Source organism: Pan paniscus, chromosome 1 (genome assembly GCF_029289425.2).
Source record: "Pan paniscus chromosome 1, NHGRI_mPanPan1-v2.0_pri, whole genome shotgun sequence".
Lineage (NCBI taxonomy): Eukaryota > Metazoa > Chordata > Mammalia > Primates > Hominidae > Pan > Pan paniscus.
The window spans coordinates 19,521,098-19,527,695 of NC_073249.2; the positions used below are offsets into that span (position 1 = coordinate 19,521,098).

The following is a 6,598-nucleotide window of genomic DNA, read 5'->3' on the forward strand; positions in this document are numbered from 1 at the left end:
CCAGGACACCAGGAGCACCAATCACCATTCTTTGGTGTCCATGTGTCCTGAGACGGCCACCCTGACAGTGCACTTGAATAAACTCTCTTAACTGGGTCCTGAGCCTTTTGATTATTTCAAACTGCCAAATATTAGGAAGAAAATGTGCATATTCTCAAACTAAAAATGAATAAAGCCACACCACCACTGATGCTTTTCAAGATATATTTTATTACAAAAGAAAGTTTGAATGTAAAAACAAATACAGCAACGTCAGCACAATGGCAGAATATGACGCTCCAAGCTCTTCTCCCCCAACAGAAACTTTCTTTTTTTGGAGACAGGGTCTCACTCTGTCACCCAGGCTGGAGAGCAGTGGTGTAATCTTGGTTCACTGCAACCTCCACCTCCTGGGCTCAACAGAAATATTTTTTTTTTACAGCAGAAACTTAAAAAAAAAAGTTTCTATTGAGCCCAGGAGGTGGAGGTTGCAGTGGCTCACGCCTGTAATCCCTTTGGGAGGCCGAGGTGGGTGGATCACTTGAGGCCAGGAGTTTGAGACCAGCCTGGCCAACGTGATGAAACCCTGTCTCTACTAAAAATACAAAAATTAGCTGGGTGCGGTTGGTGGTGGGGGTGCTTGTAATCCCAGCTACTCGGGAGGCTGAGGCAGGAAAATCGCTTGAACCCGGGAGGCAGAGGTTACAGTGAGCCGAGATCGTACTATTGCACTCCAGCCTGGGCGACAGAGCGAGACTCCGTCGCAAAAAAAAAAAAAAAAAAAAAAACCATTTGTAACTACTTTAAAAAATAGTCTAATGTTTATAGCAACCACATAAGGGCTGAGTACAGAAAAAGACACTTCAAAACCATAGCAGGGGGGCAGTGTTGTCTGCTGGGTCCTGGAGACCTTCGGTGTTGCCACTGCTCTCACCATGCCTTCAGTCCAGACTGCGTCACAGCCTCTCGGGAGACGTGGGCCCTCAGAACCTCTTTAGCGCCGGACTCCAGGCCGCAGGCAGCCCAGCAGCAGCAGCAGGATAACAGAACCTCTGGATGCACTCTTCCTGGGAAGCTTTGCTAATTTGCAGCTGCTGCACTGTGTTCCTCATTAACATCTGTCAGCTTAGTCATTACATCATTTCACTGTGGTGGCAGGGACTCAGCTCAGAATTCTATATATATGGAAAAAGCACCTGGGTCCCAGTCTTTCATTGGCTTCAACACAACCAGAAGTGCCTGCTCTTGAGGCTGGGTGGGCTTCTAGGCAAGATGTCCCTGCTCATCGGGATGAACTGCTGGGCATCCAGCTATGATGATGCCCTCGAGGACCCTGTGCCTGTGACTCCTCCATCGGACACGGGCAGCGTCCGCTGGAAGCCAGTGATTCCAGAGTGCAAGTATCAGTGCCTCGCCAAGGAGGAGGAAGGAGAGGCCAGCCTACCCGCCCCTGCCATGACCCTGTCAGTCATTGACAGTGTGACATGGTCCCAGTGGTGAAGTCTAAAGCTACCCATATCATCATGAATTCTCTGTTCACAAAACAGACCCAGGAAAGTACTCAGCATTTTGGGCGACAGGCAGGGTTGAGAGGTGCTGGCTACACACCACACAAGGGCCTCACCACAGAGGAGACCAAGTACCTTCGAGTGGCGGAAGTGCTCCACCAACTAAAGCTACAGAGTGGAGAGAGAACAAGAAAAGAGAGGCAGCCTGCATCAGCCCAGTCAGCCCCAAGCTGCACTCCTCACTCTTCCCCTGAGCAGAGACCCAGGGGCTGGTTCACTTCTGGTTCTTCCATAGCTTTACCTGGCCCAAATCCCAGCACCATGGATTCTGGAAGTGGAGATAAGGACAGAAACTTGTCAGATAAGTGGAGCCTCTTTGGACCGAGATCCCTTCAGAAGGATGATTCTGGAAGTTTTGCCACCCAGGCCTACCAAGGAGCCCAGAAGCCCTCTCCGATGGAACTGATCCGTGCCCAGGCCAACCACATGACTAGAGATCCAGCAACCTTGAAGCCGCCCAAGATGGACATCCCAGTGATGGAAGGGAATAAACAGCTGCCACGGACCCATCATCTCAAACCCGGTGACTTGAATGTGCTCACACCCACTGGCTTCTAGAGTGCTTCCTCTTCCAGTCTTCTGGTAAAGAGGGTTTCTTGCCCCACTCCCCTTTTAACTTGGCTCTCTCTCTATATATATATTTGTTTTGTTTTGTTTTGAGATGGAGTCTTGGGCTGTCGCCCAGGCTGTAGTGCAGAGGCACGATCTTGGCTCACTGCAACCTTTACCTCGCAGATTCAAGTGATTCTCCTGCCTCAGCCTCCTGAGTAGCTGGGATTACAGGTGCCCACCACCACGCCTGGCTAATTTTTGTATTTTTAGTAGAGACAGGGTTTCACCATGTTGGCCAGGCTGGTCTTGAACTCCTGACCTCAGGTGATCCGCCCCCCTTGGCCTCTGAAAGTGCTGGGATTACAGGAATGAGCCACCATGCCTGGTCAGAAAGGTATATTTTTAAAAACCTGTTAATTAGAGGCCAGAGCTGGAGACATTATTGGTTTTTGAGAAACATTAGTACAAAGCTTGCCCTTGTTGTGTGGAAGAAGCCATTTTGTACTGCTTTAAAGCTAGACTATATCACTTTGGCAGTGATGTGTGGGGGACCTCATTACCTAGTTTTTCATCATTTACCCTAGATAAGAACTTTAAGAGATGCTCACTGACTCGCTGAGATGACTCTGGCCCTCTTGACGACTGGCACTGTGCTCCAGCCTTGTTCACTTAGGGAACCCAAGATCTGTTTGGGACCTGGGTACAGGTAAAAGCCAGACTTGGCAGGGACCCCTCTTTCTAGGCTGAACCTTGAGTCCCCCCGCTTTTTGGTAGACCTAATGGATCACTGTCCTGCAGCCAGTTCTTCATGTGGGGCCTCTTAAGTCAGTGCCAGGGGAGGCATGCTCCTCTTTCTATGCCACAGAACAAACACTAGTCTTGCAAAGCTTTCCTTGCACTTTAAAGTGAGATTAATTTAACTCCAATTTGGTTAAAAACTTACTAAGAGAGAAAATTCAGTCTACTGATTTGGTATAGGTAAATGGACGTTAAACTTTTTTTTTTTTTTAGACGGAGTCTCGCTCTGTCACCAGGCTGGAGTGCAGTGGTGTGATCTCGGCTCACTACAACCTCTGTCTCCCGGGATCAAGTGATTCTCCTGCCTCAGCCTCCTGAGTAGCTGGGATTACAGGCAGTGCTACCACACCCAGATAATTTTTGTGTGTTTTTGGTAGAGACAGGGTTTCACCATGTTGGCCAGGATGGTCCTGATCTCTTGACAAGGCCACCCACCTCGGCCTCCCAAAGTACTGGGATTACAGGCATGAGCCACCACACCCAGCCTGAACTTTTCTAAAGTAAAGAAGATGGTAGGTACAGTTAGATTATAGTCTTGAGGTTCACGTGAAGCCAGTGTTACCGTATTTTGATTTCCTTGTTCAGAGCCTGAAACATCTACAAGGAGAGGTAAAAGAATTCAAACTTTTCTGTATGAAAGCATTTTTCACCAAAATGAGCCTCCTCCCTTTATGCAACACATAACCTCACTGAGGAAAGGAAATAGGGAAACTGCCTTCTTATTTCTCCTCACTGTGGACAAGTTCAGTCATTGTCTTGAACACCATCTCAAATACCCGTTTTTGGTTTTGGATAGTATCTTGTCTGCATAAGAAGCTGATCTTTCCATAGAGAGGCCCTGGAGTCTAAAATTATCAGAACAATTAATTTATTTGTGTCTTCTATTATGACATCTTGCTTGACAATAAAAATCCTTACTACTTCCAAAAATAAAAAAAAATGTAGAAGGGCTGGGCGTGGTGGCTCACACTTGTAATCCCAATACTTTGGAAGGCTGAGGCAGGCAGATCATTTGAGGTCAGAAGCTCGAGACCAGCCTGGCCAACATGGCAAAACCCCATCTCTACTAAAAATACAAAAATTAGCAGGGCATGATGTCACGTGCCTGTGGTCCCAACTACTCAGGAGGCTGAAACAGAATCACTAGAACCTGGGAGGCAGAGGCTGCAGTGAGCTGAGATCACGCCACTGCACTCCAGCCTGGGCAATAGGGCGAGACCCTGTCTCAAAAACAAACAAACAAACACCCACCCACACACACACACACACACACACCTGTAGAAGGTTTTGAGGTGATTCTAGATGTCTTTGCCCCACCCCTCTCCTATATCGCAGCTATCTGAAAGCAGTAGTGATGCTGATGAGGCAACGGCCCAAGTTCCCAGTGCAAGACCATTTCCCCAATTCTGGAGGGATCAGAGCAGACCTTATTTGCAAGTTATTGTATATGTCACATTTGTCTGAGCCGCATTTCTATTCTAACCTGTATAGGGGCTAACACAGAAAAATTGATGCAAGTTGATTTTCTCTCTGTTTTGCCTAACTCAGGACTGAGGCCAAAAAAAGCTAAAAAATATTGCAAACCAAAATAACAACCCTAAGATGCCTGGGAGAAAAGATTACAGGTCAACATATAACAGACTACCTAAGGCAAAATCTGTGTAGAGTTTCTCTGGGAAATTAGGACACTCAAAAGTAAATGGGGAATTTTGACAGACATGTGCATGCCCAGAACAAGATGCATGCTCAGAAAAGACCTGAGAAAACTTAAGCTTTCACCTTAGACTGATCCCTAGACACAGTGCAAGCCTAGCATGGAGTTGAAGGAAATCCCAAGCACAGTCAATTTGCAAAGAGTAGGAGAGCTCCTAGCATTCAAGGAATTCTCTGTCTAAACACTAGCTGAACTCAAGCTAAGGAACAGAGACTTTAGTTGCCATGTCAACAAAAAATACAGTATTTGAAATATAGCTTGGGAATGTCACTAAACAAACAGGCTACTATAGACTTCAATAACAGAAAGAAAAAGAAAAGAAAAGGAGCCAGAAAATCCCGGTGAAGGGGAGAATCTGATTTTCAGAGTTACCACATTGTAGTAATCAAATGTCTAGTTTTCAGTGAAAAATCACAAGGCATACGAAAAAATACAAAAATATGACTAATTCAAAGGACCAAGGTTAATTGACAGAAACTATCCTGGAGGAAGGACAGAAATTGGAGTTACTAGACAAAGGTTTTAAAAAAACGGTTTAAAGTATGATCAAATCATTAAAGAAAGACACAAAAAAAATAAAGGAAATCATTATAACAATGGATGAACAAAATGAGAAGTCAGGTACAGGGGTACATGCCTGCAATCTCAGCTATTTGGGAGGCTGAGGTGGGAAGATCACTTGAGCCCAGAAGTTGAGGCTGCACTGAGCTATGATTGTACCACTACACTCCACCCTGGGTGACAGAGTGAGACTCCATCTCTATAAAACAGAGAGAGAATGAGAGAGAGAAAGAGATTATCAATAAAGACATAAAAATTATCTAAAAAGAACAAGACAAATTTTGGAACTGAAAATAAATAAAATAATTGAAATGAAAAAATTAACTATAGGGTCCAACAGCAGATTTGAGCAGGCAGAAAAATGAATCAGCCAACTTAAAGATAGAGTCATTGAAGTCATCAAGTGTGAGAAAAAGAAAGAAAAAAAAAGAACGCATAAAGTGTAGAGTCTAAGGGACCTGTGGAACACTGTCAAGTAGACAAACATACACATTATGAGAGTTCCAGAAGGAAAAGGGAAAAAGGAGCAAAAGAATATTTGAAGAAATAATGGCAAAAAACTTCCTGACTTTCATAGAAGATATAAATATACAAATCCAAGAAACTCAATGAACACTGTTAGGACAAACACCAAAATACCCACACCTAGACACATTATAAGCACACTGTCAAAAGCCAAAGACAAAAAGAGAATCTTAAAAGCAACAAAAGAGGCCAGGTGAGGTTCACACCTGTAATCTCAGCACTTTGGGAGGCTGAGGCAGGCAGATCACAAGGTCAAGGGATCAAGACTATTCTGGCCAATATGGTGAAACCCCGTCTCTACTAAATACAAAAATTAGCCGGGTGTGGTGGTGCATGCCTGTAGTCCCAGCTACTTGGGAGGCTGTGGCAGGAGAATCACTTGAACCTGGGAGGCAGAGGTTGCAGTGAGCCAAGATCATGCCACTGCACTCCAGCCTGGTGACAGAGTGAGACTCTAACTCAAAAAAAAAAAAAAAAGGCAACAAAAGAGAAGTGACTAGTCACATACAAGGGATCCTCAATAAGATTAACAGCCAATTTCTCATGAGAAACCATGACCAACAGAAGAAAGTAGGAGGACATATTTAAACTGCTGAAAGCAAAAATATGGCCAGGCACAGTGGCTCATGCCTGTAACCACAACACTTTAGAAGGCCAAGATGGGTGGATCACATGAGGCTAGGAGTTCAACACCAGCCTGATCAACATGGTGAAAACCTATCTCTACTAAAAATACAAATTAGCCAGGCGTGTTGGTGCATGCCTATAATCCCAGAGGCTGAGGCATGAGAATTGCTTCAACCTGGGAGGCAAAAGTTGCAGTGAGCCAAGATCATGCCACTGCACTCCAGCCTAGGCAACAGGGCGAGACCCCGTCTCAAAAAAAAAAAAAAAGAAAAGA

The 6,598-nt window shown here is 45.2% G+C and overlaps 1 pseudogene; it reads left to right on the forward strand.

Moving 5' to 3' along the window:
* Window positions 1–256: 256 nt before the first annotated feature.
* LOC100968874 (putative monooxygenase p33MONOX) lies at window positions 257–2,324 on the forward strand (annotated as a pseudogene).
* Window positions 2,325–6,598: the final 4,274 nt, after the last annotated feature.